This window comes from Diuraphis noxia, unplaced genomic scaffold (assembly GCF_037042655.1).
Source record: "Diuraphis noxia isolate RWA-SAM2 unplaced genomic scaffold, SU_Dnox_SAM2 contig0003, whole genome shotgun sequence".
Taxonomy (NCBI): Eukaryota; Metazoa; Arthropoda; class Insecta; order Hemiptera; family Aphididae; genus Diuraphis; species Diuraphis noxia.
Window position 1 is genome coordinate 26,732,187 of NW_028301713.1, and position 22,225 is coordinate 26,754,411.

Below are 22,225 nucleotides of genomic sequence, written 5' to 3' on the forward strand. Positions count from 1 at the left end.
GATGGAAGTTTATATATGGAAAAATTTCATTTATCATAGCCACCGGATCCTTCATCTCTTTAATTTCCGGTGGTATATCAGCCTAAAATTAAACAATGCGAGTTTAAAATTATAATATGAAATAATGTGAAATAACATAGTCTATACAGTATGACTTATGTCATACATTTATTAATACTGTACATCGTACTGTCTAATTTACCTTCCGTACAATAATCGTTGAGTATTCATATTTTCCATTTGAATTCATTTTGAGTGTTTTTTCAATATTTTTTAAAGCTCTATCTGAACGCCTCTCTATGGTTTTTGGTGGTATGTCCGTATCTGGCCGAGGATCACATATACTAAGCAAATTAATCGTTTTCGGAATAAACATTTTTAATGTCTTTTCTTGGAAGTTAATCTTGTAGCATACAGTTATATTTTTTTTCACACTATTTAAGGTCGGTGGTATAATGGAATACTGAATGGTTTTTTTTAATTCATAAACCGACGGAAATCTAAATTTAATATTATTATTAATTGAAAAAAAATTATGTATTAATCAACGAATCGTACGACAACTTTAAAAGACTTACACCCAAGCAAGTACATTGATAAATTTGTACTGTTGATAATCAATTCTAAAACTTTGAACACTTGGGTTCACATTCAACGGGAACATTACATTCTGAATATCTTTGGAACCCATTGATATCGTCATGGTGGAGGTGCGATCATTTTCATTAAACATTCTTGTTTCAGGCTTAAAGGTATCATAAACGTAAAAAATATTAGTTAAGATTTTATCATGTAATAGCTAAATTACAAAATAAACAAATGATGGATATTATTAATGCATCTAGGATAATTATTATAACCAAGGACGGAGAAATATCTAGGATCGTTTTCAGAATTTACTAATCTTCAGAATTTCAATTCGTGTCGTGTAATCGGGGTTCATCTAAATAAATATATCAATCTCAATGATTGGAAGTAGATCAGAAATGTCACACAACAAATGATAAGTATTCTCCTATTTTACTCTAAAATTTTACTCTATCGTACGAGAGATCTTGTACTCAATTTTATAGTTTATAGGTTATAATTGGCATAATATCATAGATTGTGTGACGTAATAGGTTTTAATCTGCTATTCGTTTTTAGGGGTACAAAATCTGCTACGCTTTATTGCAGCTGATACGTATTGTTATTTATAGTATATTATATCTCTCGAAATGGATGCAGTTTCTTTCATTATTTACTAACCATTAACATTTCAAATTGGCACTCTTCCTCGGGGTTCGTTGCATAATATTCCACATTAGCTAATGTTGGAATGAGATTAGCAGAGTCTCGTAATAATTGGTTTGTGTTCTTCTTCGCTTTGATGTGATCTAAACATTTTTTCATGGACGTTGAATTATTGTGTTTACGATTATTTCCCCATGTGCCTGCTGATAAATTCAATATCTTGATTCCTTCTTTTCTCGCCACCTGTAAATTATAATGCATTATCACAGTGGTTATTAATACCACTTGTGAACATATTCGACAAAAATATAATTTGTATACCTTTAAATCTTCCTTGTTCTTTACACATGCAGATGTTCTTTTTGATCGATTCCACAGATAACTACACATTCCAGCTAATCCAACTGTGCCTAACGCAACACTCACTATTAAGGATTTCGTTAACATATTGTTGACGAAATTAAATATCTTAATTAATAAAGTACAAAAATTAATCGTCGACACGTTTAACAAAACTAAATAATGATTTGTCTTTTTTTATAAGTTAATTAATAAACAGTTTAGTATTTTGTTGTCATGGATAAAAATATATAATAATAATCACCATGTTTGTTATTATTTTTACCAAGGACAATTGAAAACTAGTCAATTGATTCCGATAAGACTATATGCATAATGTGGTAACTTTTGTTCGACTTAAATTATAAGATATTATTTATCTCTCGTTTGGTGGTGGCCTTTAATTTTTTTTTTTTTTTGATATTTCACGTTAATATTTTTACTTTTTCATTTATTCATCACCTCTGAAACATTTATTTTGGGTATATTGACACAATATAGGTAACACGTTTGAGTACATACATTCATCGACATTTCCCGTAAAATAGAACATCATAAATCATACATCAATATAGTAGATATTCAAGCAAAGGTAATTTAGACAATAATTAATCATTGCGCGGTGAGCCCATTCTCAAAATCAAAAATTAAAACTTTTTAAAATTTAATATTAAAATTAGCTCCATGGTGCAAATTCTCGAGTATATATCTATAGGATTATATACCTATATTATGTTATTGTCAAATTTCATAATCATATTGAGCCTGTTATATTTGGCTGTCTATAGCGTTCACACTAATACACGCACACACGCAAATATTGCCTTTTATAAATATAGAATAGATAGAATATGATATCATATATACATCTACTTCCGGACCATATACAACAATTATTACAGTCAGGTAAGTACGAAACGAGAGAAATCATTCCGGAGATGTGACTTGTCTACTTCATTCTATGTAACACATATTGTACCCCCCGAATGAAAACAAGATGGTGAAAATAAAATAAAATCTATAATATATTGTATTGGGCGGATCGGCATGGGGATATGGCGTATAGACGAGCGATTTAAAATAATAATATTATGTATATTTTATGAAATCGGATACGTCTGCTGCGTAAAGCGGGTGGTTTCAAATTAACCGTAAATATAATATAACATATATCTATGCCACGGTGATCAGACATGTACCTGTGTACCTTTATGTACCTAATATGTACTATGTATATGGTAGGTATACTCGTGTTGGATGCCCCAATTGCGGGGCAGAACGTTTTCGCGAGCGTTTGTATGCGTATATACGACATAGAACATAATATATATGACATAATATATTATATATATTATTATAACTATTACTATTGTAACGTAATAATTATAAACGAAGAAAGCGGTGTGTACTGCGTACCTATTATTGGTAGGTATACCTGCAGGCGGTGTCATTTGTACAAATAATATTATTAAACACATACGTCTATAACGAGCCATAAACACCTATATAAATTATTATGATTATAATACGCATAATACGTACTTTTCTACAGGGTGTTTGAAAAGTAAATCAATTTAGTGACCTCACTAAGTTGGGTAGTGTGTACACTGGTAAATACAATGATAGCGTATACTTAATCTCGTGGTAACTGCAATGCGCACCGCGATAGTTTGACTATAAATTACTTTTCAATTCCAATAGCATATTATTATTATATATTTATATTATTATGTTAGCAATTCAAAATAAATATCTATATAAGGTATTTTAATGTTTCGGTATGATTAAACGTACGTGTAGATCATTCCGAATTCAATACGATACTTTCACCTTCAAATGATCTCTATGACTCATCTATTATAGGTACCTACTTTACTCCGCTTTTTATAGGGACTATTGAATATGCACCGATAATATTTTGGATAGTAATAGCTGGTATCGTTGAACGTATTTAGTGATAAATTTGAAGATATTCTAAATGCACTTTTTTCGCTTTTTACTTGATGTTACAAATCTAATGTTATAATATCAAAAACAATGTACACACTGCAGATTACGAAAAAAGGCATGGACCAATTTGCGCCTAAAAAAAATTGTAGCATTTTATTATGTCAGTATACCAATTGTGCTGCTTATATTTTAGACTCATATAATAAATTTATGTTTATTAGTTATGTATAAAATATATGTACTAACTATATAATTGATGTCCATTGTATAAAATTTAAAGCAACTAACATACATTTTTTTTTTTTTAAATGAAATCGATTACGCGGTTGAGTATGTAAAATTTCACTGAAAGTGTTAAGCCGGGTTAACAGCTATGGAGTGTATCCTGTTAGTTGTTTCAATCAATTTGCATTCTCATTAAACGTCACTTTTTTGGTGTCGTGTAATAACCAAGTTGGACCGAGTATATACTAACAATTTACAGCAGTTCAACTTGTAAACCTTTATGGTAAGTAGTCTTAACCATAGTTACCGTACTTAAGCTGCACGACACGGCGTAGCTGTGACTTTTACTTTAAGCTAATATATTTAAAACTCTCTGCATATAGATGAAAATGCAACTGTTTTATTTATTTATCTCATTTCGCACGTCATGTGATAATCATGTTTTTGGTTGAGTCATACACGAAGTTAATAGATATAAAAAGGAGATCGATTTTTTTAAAATACCTAAAGGGTCGTTTTAATGATTATTATATGCATTATTGATCCGATAGTTTATCATTGTTGTCATCATTTCGAGTTGAGCATGAAACATAGTTTGATGAGTTGTCATAATATTATAATGTACGTCGGGATATGATTTTTCACCGTAAAAAACATAATTGCATTTTTAAGTTTTAAATTGATATCTAATAAACCATTGTCATATTATTATGATGGGTATGATATCTCAAACTTTATAGTGATTATATTTGTATAACTGCAGACTACTAAACTATAAATAAAAACTGCCATTAACTGCATTAATTCGACAATAGTTTAAAACTCAAAAAACCATAATATCCTAGCGATGACCGTATAATATTATAAAAATCACAGATTATTATTATACAGGTTTGATGAATTTCCTTACGAAAAATGAATGGTTTTAAAATACCTGGAAGTATTTCGACGTCATCATATTCGCATTATTTACCCTTTGAAAACCGCGAGATTTCCGAGATGGTATATATCGTAGGTTAGGATCGTAGGTACATGCCGCATGTGGGTGTGGTAAATAGACGAGAGAGAGAGAGAGAGAGAGAGAGAGATGTTAAAATATTGCTCTAATATATTATTGACATCTGACGAGATCAATCAGAGCGAGTGTGACCTCTCTGCAGCAACAAACCAAATATACACCATATACGTATTGTATAATAATATACGTAGTCATAAATTCATAATGGATACATTAAACACTATACGTGTTGTACACGTCGTAGCTATGCACACAATATTTACAGATTATTATTTTTTTCTTTGCTATCAATACTTCGCATCGGAGAAATGAATAGATTATATTAATATAGTTAGTAGACATCACATTATTACAATGCCGTCGCGGCACGGTAGCCGACGAGTAAAAAAAGCCATTACCTAGGTACGTTATATGTGCATGCGGTGTGTATATTATACATTTTAATACAGTGTAGTATACTATACATGTATAATATACACTGTATACGCATGTGTATATAATATGTATTATTATGAACGGACCGGAGTCAAAAAATATATAAGAGCTACCGGACTAGAACAGACGCGATACGGAGCATTAGCTGCGTTTAGACCAAGAGGATTAAGGACAGTTTTGGAACGCGCCGTTCCATCTTTTGTATTTTAAACCTTGCGTGTAAATACTAGAAAATGATTTAGCAAATGATTTAGGAAATTACACGGTTTTTAGTAGATGACAAATGCATGTGATGGCTTGTGCGTCTAAACGCTTCACAGGCATTTGTTTCTTCCAAACGACTAATATAGAAAGGAAAGGCTATCATTTACATTTATGGAAGCGTTTAGACACACATTCCATCCTCAAAGACAATTTGCTAATTAATTAGGTCATTTGACCCTCGTTATCCTGATATATCGTAGGGGTGGTATTAACCCCTAAAATTCCACCTAGTATTATATTTTTTGCAGCTAGTATAATATATAGGTAACACCGTACACAGGCCCGTATTTAGGGGGGGGCACGGGTAGGCAAATGCCCGGGGGCGCCATGTCTTAGGGGCGGCAAAATATTTTAGAGAAATTAATTATAAAAATGTAATGAAAAAAAAAAATAATTGCATTTTATTTAATATTTTTGTAGTTTGTATTTTAGAAAAATGTTATGAATCACTGTCTATAGCGGTATTATTGCTATGGACTAAGATATGTAATATAAATTATAATATAATATGTAACATATAAATAGTATATCTTAGTCCGTGATTACTGCCTACAATCGACAAAATATTAATAATAATAGCTGGATGATAAAATATTCAAAAAATATTTTTAGAAATTGGTTTAGGTACTATTTACCCCATAGGCATGCGCAGGCCTTTTTTCCAGGGTATGCAGAAGGTTGCCACTGGTGCCATGGTGGATACAGGGGGGATGAGGGAGATCCCCCTTTTAAGTGCCACTGTATCCGGCCTTGACTGGCACCCCCTGAAATTTATTTTTGGTACCTATATGTACAATTCTAGTAAAATATATACATAAATATTGAAATGTTTTACTGTTTAATTCAAAAAATTTTTTACTAAAACTCAAATATAAATACAAAATAAAAATAACATATAACTCAAAATAGTTAGAATCAGATACCTATATCATACAACTTGTAAAAATAAACAAAATAAATTTAATAAAAATTATAATTTATTAATTATAATATTTCGTATAATAGATTATTATAAACATGGATTAAAATATATAACACTTTTAATTTGAAAAATGGTCTTTGATATGTGTGAGGCTCTGTGTTTGTTCAGGCCGTTCAGGGTATGCAGCCGCATATCCTGCATACCCCCTGCGCACGCCTATGTTTTACCCAATAAACCAAAACGATGATAATTTTATAGTGATATCGATATTTGCATCGTGAATTGTGATACTATCAGTATGTTTTTAATAATACTTATATGTATACTATTATACTGTATGAAAGTTAAATGAATTTATGCATTGATGATTGTCGATTGATGTAATATTTATACTATATTGTATAATGAGGTAAGTTTTATTATTTTTACCTATGCTATACGGTTTAAACTATTTACAGTTGTTTATAGTTTAGTATAAATAATAATCACCTAGATATTATTCACAAATTTTGTTAGTTAAAATTGCACAATACAATAAAAAATAACTCATGAGTTTAATTATAGTGACATAATTTAAGATTTCGCCAATAATCAAGCAAGGAAAAAATTATATTAAAAAAAAAAGGAAATTGTATGTTTAAATGTTTTATGTTTTATGTTTATTATTTTTTGTTCATTAAAAAAAGTATTAAACGATTTACATTAAGTAGTGTTATATTATTATTTATTGTAGTGGCGGGGGGGGGGGGGGGGGGCATAAATTATATGCCCGGGGGCGCCAAATTTTTAAATACGGGCCTGACCGTACACCTTTATATCAATGAAATGTGAGTAATTAACTAGTTAAGAAATTAATATTTTTTAACATAAATTTGTAACAAAAAATGTAATGATGGTTTTATTTACTGTAATCTTCTGGTATTAATAAATAGTTGAATATTAGTTGTGTAATGAATATGTAATTATTTAATTCTATACAATTAATGAAAAGTCATATATAAGTCAGGTATACATAGGTACCAAATTCCAAGAGCCTAACTAAAATAATGTCGCGGTAAATGAATATAATATGATATCGTCAATCGTCATGTGTAGGACAACATAGGTAGTCAGTGGCGTATCCAGGGGGGGGATATCCTACTAATTGTTTTTTTCTTCTTAAAGAGGACATTTTTAAACACTAAGTAGGTACGTAAACACGTTTTTCAAATATTAGTAGTGTACAGGTGCTGTGGTACGTGTTAACTGTAGTTGCTTGAACGGTGGAGTGGTCAAAGTTTTAAAATGACTAAAGGACATGATAGATCGTGTACAATCGTTTGTAAATACTGTTTACACGCACAGTTTTGTCATGTCGCGTTCCAAATGATCACTCCAACCCGCGTGATGGAATTTTTCATTTTAATTAGGAAATGATTGGCATGTACAATCCACCACGTGGAAAAACTTGCACGGTCCAATCACGCGTGATCGTCATTTGGTTAATTTTTAATTACCAAATGATGGAATGGGACGTTCCATCCTTTTAATATCACGCATGATGGAACGGCGCGTTCCAAAACTGTCCTTAATCCTCTTGGTCTAAACGCAGCTATTATCTCACACACACACAATAATAATATACCTACACGGTCATTAGCGGCGGCGTGCTACCGATCGTAGGCGGAGCGATGATAAATCTATAAAATATAATTTAGTGTATTATTATAATACGCTCGCTTGAGTGTATTGTAGACATAATATGTTACGCATTGATTACAATATATACATATAAGTAGGCTTAGGCTACTTATATTTTACTATTATTTTTATCATTTTTTTATTTTTTATTTTTATTAATGATACCCTCGGCAACATGGACTATTGGGTTTAACGTGAGAAATATATATAAAGGGGAAAAAAATTACATGAATTGTATCTTTATCTAAATTAAACTAAATTTTGGTTAGAAGATTGGCGGCTGTGATGAATTGTATGATGTTGGTAATGGATTGAGGATTGTTGTTCAATATTTCTGAAAGTGATGATTCGGGTAGGTTGAAGCTTGTACGGGTACTGAGATATGTTCGGCAATCGGTGAGGATGTGTTTAATGGTTACTTGAACACCGCAGGTTGTGCATATTGGAGGTTCTTCCCTGGACATTAAAAATGGTTTCCATGCTGTATCGTAGGCTTTCATCAAATCAAGACTGATCATACCTAAGTATTGATTTTCGGACTATGCGTATTGTATTTCTGTATGTATCTTGGAAAGATTGTTATAATATGTACCCTTATTTTTTCTGAACCCACATTGTTCGGGGGTGAGATAGTAAGATTGTTCAAAAAACCAAATTAGACGTTGGTTTACGATTTTTTCTAGGAGCTTACATAAGGTGTTTAAAAGTGAAATGGGCCGATAACCTTCAGGTGCGAATTTGTTTTTTCCTGGTTTGCTTATAGGTATGACGATACTGTTTCTCCAATTTTGGGGAAATACGTTATTGTTCCAGATGGTGTTATACATTTTTTGGAGTATTTGAAGTGTGTTGATGGAGAAGTTTTGAATGAAGCTATAAGGGATATTGTCTGGTCCGGTTACTCTTACTGGTACATTTTTTGAGAGTTTTCAAAATTGCATCGATTGTTATAGGGCTATTTAAGTAAGCCTTACTATATGGGTATTTTGGGGTGATATTAAAGAGTGTTGAGGTGATGGTATGGTAGGTGTTGAGAACGTAAGATTGATAGCCGAGAGGTTTCTATTAGATTTATTCTGGTTTGCTCGTTGTTATTTAGTATTACAATATTATCTTGTTCTAATAATTTTTCTATGATTTTTCCTCTAGGGTCAGTTTTATATGAACCCCATGTGAGACTGTGGCTGTTAAAATCCCCGACAATTATAAAGGGTCGTGGTAATTGTTTGATAATATTCTCTAAATCAATAAGTGTAAAATTGAATTGATTTGGAATGTAGATATTACAGATGGTGGTTTTTGTTTCAAGTGTGATTGATATTGCTACAGCTTCTATGTTTGAATTGATAGGGATTTCCTCCCAAGGGAATGAAGTGTGCAAACACCGCCAGTGGCCACTTGCCCTCAAACAGCCGCTACGGTTTTTAAATGCATATTGGTAGTTGTTTATATTAGGCGGAGATTCGTCAGATTTGAGATTAGTTTCTTGAAGACATATTGCGATAGGTTGATGTAAGTTTATTATAAGTTTAATTTCATCGATATTTTTATGGAGACCATTGAGGTTCCATTGAATAATGTTTTTTGGCTGTGTCTGCATTTTAGTGTTTATAAATGGTGATTTTTTTTTTTTTTTTTTTGAAGAATGATTTTTGATTATTTGATTTCATTATATTAAAAAGCTATTGCGTCTTCAGAGTGACTCAAGCAGCAAGTTGCATAGTCTCGTGAGCCTGTTTTTAATGCTAACGATTTTTATTTTTGGCCGGATCGTGTCTAATATTTCAATCATTTCCATCGGCGTTATGTTAAATTGGTTTAATAGATTGGAAGGATCATCCACGCTGAGGGAGTTGTCAATAATGTACTTGAGCTGAGGGAAGTCTATTTTTGGGTTGGGAATTCCTTCAAAGGCAGTTTTAGCTGGGGCTAGTGTTTCGTCAAGTTTAGCTACTATTTGTTCTATGGAGTTTGAGCGTTTAATTTTTTTGGTAGAGGATTTGTCTTGGGTTTTTCGATGGTAGGTTTGATTATTGTAGTGTTATAAATTGGTGTAGGTGGTGTATTGTGTGTTACTTCTACGTTTGCTTTTTTACCGATGGTTTGGGATTCTAATAGCTTTGTTGTGAGGATACTATTATTAGTTTGATGGTTTTGCTTTTCCTTCGGTGTTGTTGTTATGTTAATAGGGCTCTCTGTAATGGATGCATTGTCGGTGTCGCTGGTACTGGTGTATGATGAGATCGGTCTTTTTGTGTGATCAGATGATTCCTGTGGGTGTTTCGGCTTATTGGTACATTGTAGATTATTAAGTTCGATATTATGTTCTATGTTAGCACTGTCCTTATCCGTGGTATTTGACTCATTTTGTAAATTAGTATCTATAACAATTTCTTGGGATGTCGACGTAGATTGGTTATTGCCATTAGTTAGAATCGTATTATCAAAATCTTTTTTACAGTGGTTTGATGTGTGACCAGTTTGTTTGAAGATATAGCATAATACGGTGTCATCCGAAAAGAATATGCGGTAATCGGTATGATCGTAATTAATAAATAATGAAATCGGCAGTTTATGGATATCGTCGGGGTGTAAATATACTTGTCGTCTAAAGCTGCCTGTACACATACTAGTTGCGGACGAAATTATTCAGGTCAAAATTGTAACATAACAATTGCGGACACGAGTTTCGTTATCGTAGTACTAGTTGCGTACAGAGTTTTTTTTCTCAAACACATTTCTCAAATCAGGTGAGTTGCGGACACAAATATTTCCCTTCACCACTTTTTCAGGACTTAGGCCAAGCTACCAAAAAGTTGGTAGGTGGGGTTAAAAATATTTGTGTCTTGTAAAAGAGCAATCGTTATTATTAAAATGTTGTTAAATTATTTAATGTTTTAATTTTGTAGCAAAAATTGTTTATAAAATACTTATAGATTATCGACATTATTTATCGTCATAGTATTTATAGATCTTTTGGTAAAAAATTTTTTGAAACAGCCTGTATATATGATATTCTACTGATTTCACCACGTGAATATTGCAAAATTTGATTGCTAATAAATGCCTCTTTTTCAACAGTTATTTTGGCTCGTTTTAAATTTCGCACTGCAGAACAATTCATTTTCGTATAGCTACTAGTCTGTACTTCATTTAGGGCCTCGATCAATTGATATATATTAGGACGACTTAATAATAATAATAGGTAATTTGTCCGCAATTAGTATCTTATATTTGTGTCCGCAATTCGTATGTTACCTTTTTAGATTTCGTCCGCAACTCGCATGTTTTTACGGTTTTTGTCCGCAATTCGGAAACACCGAGCTGCCTATGTGCCCGTACTCGTCGTTTGAGAAACCGGCTTTCATAAAAGTAATGGGAGATAATATTTTAATGAGATTATCATTAATAGCTTTTATAATTATGTCATGCGGTATAGAAGGCTGCACATTGGAAATGATGATTCGTTTTGCCGGTTTAATGAGCCGACGATAAGCGATTTCTGTGTTGTTTATATTATATACGATTGTTTTGAGATAATGTGATCGACGATACTCTTACTGGCGAAGTAAATACAAAATCTATTGTTGGATATGCGCGAAGCGAATTTGATGTTATTAGGCGAAGTTAGTTGACTAAATGCTGTGATGTACTCGATTTGTGGGATGTCATTTAATGTATTGAAGATAATTGCTTGGTCTTTTTTCGGGAAAGATGAGATTGCTGTTGTTTCTGCGAATGTTTTGTGTGTGCTAAGTTGTGGATTGGGTGGCGTGAGTGAATTAGAGTTGTCCATGATGGACGTTGGTGTATTTAGGCGGAGGAGATTGTTGTTACCTATTTGGTGGTTATGGGGGGCCATAGTATAACAACATACCTTCTTAATTGCAGTGTGTTGCGTAATGCGACGTATGTGTTACTGCTATCGGAAGCTAAGAAATGCGATAAGCGAAGACCAAGAACACACGTGTGTATCGGACCGGGGTAACACACGTACTGTATTTTTATTATTATCATTATCATCATGCGATTTAGTTCAAGTCAATCGACTTTTGGTAAACGCGTTCGGGGTTTTTTTTACCTATCTCCAGAGCGAGATGGACCGACCGATAAACAGCTATAATAATATGAAAGTCTAAAAAACAGCGATTATCGGCCGCGGTGTATCTAGTTATATTATTCATATAGATGGTCGAGAATTTCACGATTTTCAAAAATTTATTTTATAATTTAATATCATTTTGGCGTTTATTATTAATTTTATATATATCTAATATTAGCCGCTTAAAAATGAAAATGGCCATGTCAAGATGCATTTCTTAAATTAATTTTTAATTGCAAACAATGTTTCATTATTTGGTATAGGCTCTATATAACCTATATGATTTTTCAGTTGATGCTTCCTTTTCAACATTTCTGACAGTAATACAATGTGTCGATAAGGAATAAACATTTTTAAAATAATAACACAACGAGACTGACTTTAAAAAAACAATTTATAATTCAATGATATTTTAATACAGTTATATATTTATGCATAAAATATTGTAATCATGTACACAATTTACAATTATCTATTAGTTTACATTCATTTTAGAAATTATTTAAGAAAATAGAAGTTTATAATATTTGGTCCATGCATGTAGTCTGCTTGTTGTCAGGAATATATAGGTAATGATTGTCAGTGGTACCGAACACGAACTGCTGTGGAAATTACCTACCCATGCCATGAAAAAAACTTCAAGAACACATATTTTTAGATTTTTTGAATACAGTATGAATTGCGTTGGTTTACAATTTCAATTCTTATCATAAAAATAATCATCATATACACATATTTTAACTACAAAACAATTTGAATTATCGATGAATACAATACAATATTTAAGTGTGTATATTTATATTTTTATTTATATTTCACACGTTTCGAATTCATAAAAGTTAAATACGATTATGTTCATATACCAAGTCTTTTCAACTAGCTATAATGTTTATATCATAATACGAACGTTCCATTTAACATTTGTTTATACCTAATTAATGTTTTTCAAATCTTTTTTTCATAATAATATTATATAGATCATAATTTATTGAAAAAAATAATTATTTGAAAAACATTAAATAGGCTTGGTATATGAATATATTTAACTTTGATATCTACTGTATTAAATCGTTTCTCCTTTTTGGTTTGAAAAATATACACAAATATAATTGAATTTATGTCAACAAATAAACTTTCGAAGTGTTAAGACAAACGATCTATTTGCATAAATGAGAGGGTTAACTTACTAATGATAAAATATCTTGCGATGAACCAAGAGTTATTATTATTATTGACCAACAAGAGTCAAGCAGACATTTTGGAATCAAAATTGTGATATAAAACAATTCATTGTTAAATTTGTAAAGTGAAAGAAGTTGAAGTTTCACACATCTCTAATGTCATAAATTACAAAATCATATAATAACAAGATTCATTCTATTTCGCTTGAACATAGCAGGAAGAAAAAATACTAAGCTTCTAAATAAATATAGAAGCAAGTCTATTGTTTGCCATGCTAGATATTTAATTATTTCTGTATTGTATATAATATTTTATCATTAGTTAACCCTCTCATTTATGCAAATAGTTCGTTTGTTTAAGCACTTCGAAAATGTATCTATTGATACAAATTCAATTATATTTGTGTATATTTTCAAACCAAAAAGGAGAAATAATTTAATACAGTAGATATCAAAGTTAAATATATTCATATACCAAGCCTATTTAATGTTTTTCAAATAATAATTTTTTTCAATAAATTATGATCTATATAATATTATTGTGAAAAAAAAGATATGAAAAACATTAATTAGGTATAAACAATATCAAATGCAACGTTCGTATTATGATATAAACACTATAGCTAGTAGAAAAGGCTTAGTATATGAACTTATTTAATTTTACACTTAAATATCGTAAGTCCATACTAGTATTGTCTTGATATCTCATCGGCATTAATTAGATTTTGGTTCGTATTGTGACTGCGCTGATTTATATGGAATCCTTGTATGTGCTCGGACGTAAGCACTTGGCTCATTTAACATATCTTTGTTTATCTGATTCAGCTGATCTTCGTCAATCTAAAATTTTAAATAACAACACTTTACAACCCCTAATTGCGTGTATAAATGTATTATTTTTTTTTGAAATCATCAAAAAGAAATCACTAAAGTTATTTACATCGTTATCATTAGATAACGCAAATAGCTCATATTTTGCTTTATCGCTTTGAACATTTATAAATATTCATATAAGACAAATAAATGAATTATATGTGTTTAACTTACATCGTATTCGTCAAAGTTAAATACAACATTTGACCATGCCTTTTCTACCATAGCGTTTATATCATAATCTTTAGCTTTTTTTGAAAAATTTTTTTCGTCTTCCCAAGCACTAAATAGTTTTAACGTAGATTGTTTTAAAGTTGTTGTTCCCGAAGGATCTGGACCAAGTAGTTCTTCGAATTCCTAAAAATGTATCCAATATTTATCTTTTAAGTTTGTAAAAAATTTTGTCAACCCTCCAGAAAAATTTATTTTTTCTGTTGAATGCAGTCAAATACATACGAGAGATCTTATATTCAATATTATAGGTTATAGGTAATTTACCAAATATTATAGATTAAGGGACGTAAAATGTTTAGATTAGCTATACATTTTCAAGGGTACATAAATTGTCACATTTATTAATGGAGCTGTTACGTATTCTTATTCATAGTATATTAAATAACTCGAAGAGGGTGGGGTTTGTTTCAGAATTTACTAACGTCCAAAATGTCGGCTTGTCTCTTGTCCACGGGGTGCTTTGCATAATATTCCACATTAGCTAATGTCGGAATGAGATTAGCAGAGTCTCGTAATAGTTGGATTGTGTTCTTCTTCGATTTTATGTGTTCTAAGCATTTAATGATGGACGTTGAATAGTTGTTTTTTCCAGCATGTCCCCAGGTCCCTGTAGATACATACAATTCACACGCTGATGTTCTTCTGGATCGCTTACGTAAAATATAAGTACATATTCCAGCCAATCCAACTGCCCCTAACGCGACACTGATTATTATAGATTTAGATAACATATTGATGTTAAATTAAATTAGATTGCAAAAATTCACAGTTTTAACAAAACTAAATAATCATTGGTCTTTTTCATAAAATAATAAATAAACAGTTTAGTATTGTGTTGTCATGGATAAAAATATATAATAATAATCACAATTTTTGTTATTATATTTACCAAGGACAATTGAAAACTAGTCAATTGATTCCGATAAGACTACATGCATAATGTGGTAACTTTTGTTTGAATTAAATTATAGGATATTATTGATATCTCGTTTGGTGGCCTTTAATTTTTTTTTGAAATTTCACGTTAATATTTTTGCTTTTTCATTCATTCATCACCTCTAAAACATTTATTTTGGGTATATTGACGCAATATAGGTAACACGTTTGAGTACATACCTTCATCGACATTCCCTGTAAAATAGAAACGACGAACTAACTATAAATGTGTCAACGTTTTGAAAAAAATCATCCGAATAACAATTAACAGTAAAAATAAGGGTAAATTTTACATTGAGTGTAAATACATCGGTGCATTTTTATCGTAATATGTCATGCGACTACTTATTCCATTTGACATAGAAAATATTAATTAATCAATTTAATTATTATAATATTTGAGTGGTGTAAAAAATCTATAAAAATATTTGAAAACGCATAAATCGTACACAACATCTTGCCAATGCTTAGTGTCTACTAAAAAATTTAGTCAATACAAACATTGTACAAATGTTTCAGAAGTGATGAATGAATGAAAAAGCAAAAATATTAACGTGAAATTTCAAAAAAAAAATTAAAGGCCACCAAACGAGATATCAATAATATCCTATAATTTAAGTCGAACAAAAGTTATATATTTTTATCCATGACAACACAATACTAAACTGTTTATTTATTATTTTATGAAAAAGACCAATGATTATTTAGTTTTGTTAAAAGTATAAACAATTTTCTTACAAACGTATATAATAGCTCAAAACTGTGAATTTTTGCAATCTAATTTAATTTAACATCAATATGTTATCTAAATCTATAATAATCAGTGTCGCGTTAGGGGCAAATGGATTGGCTGGAATATGTACTTATATTTTACGTAAGCGATCCAGAAGAACATCAGCGTGTGAATTGTATGTATCTACAGGGACCTGGGGACATGCTGGAAAAAACAACTATTCAACGTCCATCATTAAATGCTTAGAACACATAAAATCGAAGAAGAACACAATCCAACTATTACGAGACTCTGCTAATCTCATTCCGACATTAGCTAATGTGGAATATTATGCAAAGCACCCCGTGGACAAGAGACAAGCCGACATTTTGGACGTTAGTAAATTCTGAAACAAACCCCACCCTCTTCGAGTTATTTAATATACTATGAATAAGAATACGTAACAGCTCCATTAATAAATGTGACAATTTATGTACCCTTGAAAATGTATAGCTAATCTAAACATTTTACGTCCCTTAATCTATAATATTTGGTAAATTACCTATAACCTATAATATTGAATATAAGATCTCTCGTATGTATTTGACTGCATTCAACAGAAAAAATAAATTTTTCTGGAGGGTTGACAAAATTTTTTACAAACTTAAAAGATAAATATTGGATACATTTTTAGGAATTCGAAGAACTACTTGGTCCAGATCCTTCGGGAACAACAACTTTAAAACAATCTACGTTAAAACTATTTAGTGCTTGGGAAGACGAAAAAAATTTTTCAAAAAAAGCTAAAGATTATGATATAAACGCTATGGTAGAAAAGGCATGGTCAAATGTTGTATTTAACTTTGACGAATACGATGTAAGTTTTATATAAAAGATATAAAATTTTAAATAACAACACTTTACAACCCCTAATTGCGTGTATAAATGTATTATTTTTTTTTGAAATCATCAAAAAGAAATCACTAAAGTTATTTACATCGTTATCATTAGATAACGCAAATAGCTCATATTTTGCTTTATCGCTTTGAACATTTATAAATATTCATATAAGACAAATAAATGAATTATATGTGTTTAACTTACATCGTATTCGTCAAAGTTAAATACAACATTTGACCATGCCTTTTCTACCATAGCGTTTATATCATAATCTTTAGCTTTTTTTGAAAAATTTTTTTCGTCTTCCCAAGCACTAAATAGTTTTAACGTAGATTGTTTTAAAGTTGTTGTTCCCGAAGGATCTGGACCAAGTAGTTCTTCGAATTCCTAAAAATGTATCCAATATTTATCTTTTAAGTTTGTAAAAAATTTTGTCAACCCTCCAGAAAAATTTATTTTTTCTGTTGAATGCAGTCAAATACATACGAGAGATCTTATATTCAATATTATAGGTTATAGGTAATTTACCAAATATTATAGATTAAGGGACGTAAAATGTTTAGATTAGCTATACATTTTCAAGGGTACATAAATTGTCACATTTATTAATGGAGCTGTTACGTATTCTTATTCATAGTATATTAAATAACTCGAAGAGGGTGGGGTTTGTTTCAGAATTTACTAACGTCCAAAATGTCGGCTTGTCTCTTGTCCACGGGGTGCTTTGCATAATATTCCACATTAGCTAATGTCGGAATGAGATTAGCAGAGTCTCGTAATAGTTGGATTGTGTTCTTCTTCGATTTTATGTGTTCTAAGCATTTAATGATGGACGTTGAATAGTTGTTTTTTCCAGCATGTCCCCAGGTCCCTGTAGATACATACAATTCACACGCTGATGTTCTTCTGGATCGCTTACGTAAAATATAAGTACATATTCCAGCCAATCCATTTGCCCCTAACGCGACACTGATTATTATAGATTTAGATAACATATTGATGTTAAATTAAATTAGATTGCAAAAATTCACAGTTTTGAGCTATTATATACGTTTGTAAGAAAATTGTTTATACTTTTAACAAAACTAAATAATCATTGGTCTTTTTCATAAAATAATAAATAAACAGTTTAGTATTGTGTTGTCATGGATAAAAATATATAACTTTTGTTCGACTTAAATTATAGGATATTATTGATATCTCGTTTGGTGGCCTTTAATTTTTTTTTTGAAATTTCACGTTAATATTTTTGCTTTTTCATTCATTCATCACTTCTGAAACATTTGTACAATGTTTGTATTGACTAAATTTTTTAGTAGACACTAAGCATTGGCAAGATGTTGTGTACGATTTATGCGTTTTCAAATATTTTTATAGATTTTTTACACCACTCAAATATTATAATAATTAAATTGATTAATTAATATTTTCTATGTCAAATGGAATAAGTAGTCGCATGACATATTACGATAAAAATGCACCGATGTATTTACACTCAATGTAAAATTTACCCTTATTTTTACTGTTAATTGTTATTCGGATGATTTTTTTCAAAACGTTGACACATTTATAGTTAGTTCGTCGTTTCTATTTTACAGGGAATGTCGATGAAGGTATGTACTCAAACGTGTTACCTATATTGCGTCAATATACCCAAAATAAATGTTTTAGAGGTGATGAATGAATGAAAAAGCAAAAATATTAACGTGAAATTTCAAAAAAAAATTAAAGGCCACCAAACGAGATATCAATAATATCCTATAATTTAATTCAAACAAAAGTTACCACATTATGCATGTAGTCTTATCGGAATCAATTGACTAGTTTTCAATTGTCCTTGGTAAATATAATAACAAAAATTGTGATTATTATTATATATTTTTATCCATGACAACACAATACTAAACTGTTTATTTATTATTTTATGAAAAAGACCAATGATTATTTAGTTTTGTTAAAACTGTGAATTTTTGCAATCTAATTTAATTTAACATCAATATGTTATCTAAATCTATAATAATCAGTGTCGCGTTAGGGGCAGTTGGATTGGCTGGAATATGTACTTATATTTTACGTAAGCGATCCAGAAGAACATCAGCGTGTGAATTGTATGTATCTACAGGGACCTGGGGACATGCTGGAAAAAACAACTATTCAACGTCCATCATTAAATGCTTAGAACACATAAAATCGAAGAAGAACACAATCCAACTATTACGAGACTCTGCTAATCTCATTCCGACATTAGCTAATGTGGAATATTATGCAAAGCACCCCGTGGACAAGAGACAAGCCGACATTTTGGACGTTAGTAAATTCTGAAACAAACCCCACCCTCTTCGAGTTATTTAATATACTATGAATAAGAATACGTAACAGCTCCATTAATAAATGTGACAATTTATGTACCCTTGAAAATGTATAGCTAATCTAAACATTTTACGTCCCTTAATCTATAATATTTGGTAAATTACCTATAACCTATAATATTGAATATAAGATCTCTCGTATGTATTTGACTGCATTCAACAGAAAAAATAAATTTTTCTGGAGGGTTGACAAAATTTTTTACAAACTTAAAAGATAAATATTGGATACATTTTTAGGAATTCGAAGAACTACTTGGTCCAGATCCTTCGGGAACAACAACTTTAAAACAATCTACGTTAAAACTATTTAGTGCTTGGGAAGACGAAAAAAATTTTTCAAAAAAAGCTAAAGATTATGATATAAACGCTATGGTAGAAAAGGCATGGTCAAATGTTGTATTTAACTTTGACGAATACGATGTAAGTTAAACACATATAATTCATTTATTTGTCTTATATGAATATTTATAAATGTTCAAAGCGATAAAGCAAAATATGAGCTATTTGCGTTATCTAATGATAACGATGTAAATAACTTTAGTGATTTCTTTTTGATGATTTCAAAAAAAAATAATACATTTATACACGCAATTAGGGGTTGTAAAGTGTTGTTATTTAAAATTTTAGATTGACGAAGATCAGCTGAATCAGATAAACAAAGATATGTTAAATGAGCCAAGTGCTTACGTCCGAGCACATACAAGGATTCCATATAAATCAGCGCAGTCACAATACGAACCAAAATCTAATTAATGCCGATGAGATATCAAGACAATACTAGTATGGACTTACGATATTTAAGTGTAAAATTAAATAAGTTCATATACTAAGCCTTTTCTACTAGCTATAGTGTTTATATCATAATACGAACGTTGCATTTGATATTGTTTATACCTAATTAATGTTTTTCATATCTTTTTTTTCACAATAATATTATATAGATCATAATTTATTGAAAAAAATTATTATTTGAAAAACATTAAATAGGCTTGGTATATGAATATATTTAACTTTGATATCTACTGTATTAAATTATTTCTCCTTTTTGGTTTGAAAATATACACAAATATAATTGAATTTGTATCAATAGATACATTTTCGAAGTGCTTAAACAAACGAACTATTTGCATAAATGAGAGGGTTAACTAATGATAAAATATTATATACAATACAGAAATAATTAAATATCTAGCATGGCAAACAATAGACTTGCTTCTATATTTATTTAGAAGCTTAGTATTTTTTCTTCCTGCTATGTTCAAGCGAAATAGAATGAATCTTGTTATTATATGATTTTGTAATTTATGACATTAGAGATGTGTGAAACTTCAACTTCTTTCAATTTACAAATTTAACAAAGAATTGTTTTATATCACAATTTTGATTCCAAAATGTCTGCTTGACTCTCGTTGGTCAATAATAATAATAACTCTTGGTTCATCGCAAGATATTTTATCATTAGTTAACCCTCTCATTTATGCAAATTGATCTTTTGTTTTAACACTTTGAAAATTTATTTGTTGACATAAATTCAATTATATTTGTGTATATTTTTCAAACCAAAAAGGAGAAACGATTTAATACAGTAGATATCAAAGTTAAATATATTCATATACCAAGCCTATTTAATGTTTTTCAAATAATTATTTTTTTAAATAAATTATGAGCTATATACCTAATATCATTATGAAAAAAAAAGATTTGAAAAACATTAATTAGGTATAAACAATGTTGTCAAATGCAACGTTCGTATTATGATATAAACATTATAGCTAGTTGAAAAGACTTGGTATATGAACATAATCGTATTTAACTTTTATGAATTCGAAACGTGTGAAATATAAATAAAAATAAAAATAAAAATATAAATATATACACTTAAATATTGTATTGTATTCATCGATAATTCAAATTGTTTTGTAGTTAAAATATGTGTATATGATAATTATTTTTATGATAAGAATTGAAAATGTAAACCAACGTAATTCATACTGTATTCAAAAAATCTAAAAATATGTGTACTCGAAGTTTTTTTCATAGCATGGGTAGGTAATTGCCACAGCAGTTCGTGTTCGGTACCACTGACAATCATTACCTATATATTCCTGACAACAAGCAGACTACATGCATGGACCAAATATATTATAAACTTCTATTTTCTTAAATAATTTCTAAAATGAATGTAAACTAATAGATAATTGTAAATTGTGTACATGATTACAATATTTTATGCATAATTATATAACTGTATTAAAATATCATTAAATTATAAATTCTTTTTTTAAAGTCAGTCTCGTTGTGTTATTATTTTAAAAATGTTTATACCGTATCGACACATATTGTATTACTGTCAGAAATGTTGAAAAGGAAGAATCAACTGAAAAATCATATAGGTTATAGAGCCTATACCAAATAATGAAACATTGTTTGCAATTAAAAATTAATTTAAGAAATGCATCTTGACATGGCCATTTTCATTTTTAAGCGTCTCATATTAGTTACCTATATATAAAATTAATAATAAATGTCAAAACGATATTAAATTATAAAATACATTTTTGAAAATCGTGAAATTCTCGACCACCTATATGAATAATAATATGTAATACCGTCTTTTGAGTGCGAAAGCTGAGTGCCTAAACCATCTTCCAAGATTATGATTTTTAGTTTGCAAATATGACACTTGATCAATTGATCAAAGATCTCGACCTAGTAAAATATTCATTTAAATTTATAAAATATATGCATAATAATATGTATAAGGACCTTGACATTTTGAAGGCATCAAAATCTAAAAGTATTCGAGTTTTCTATTAACTTATTATCGGTGTTAAAAACTTTTATAGAGACTA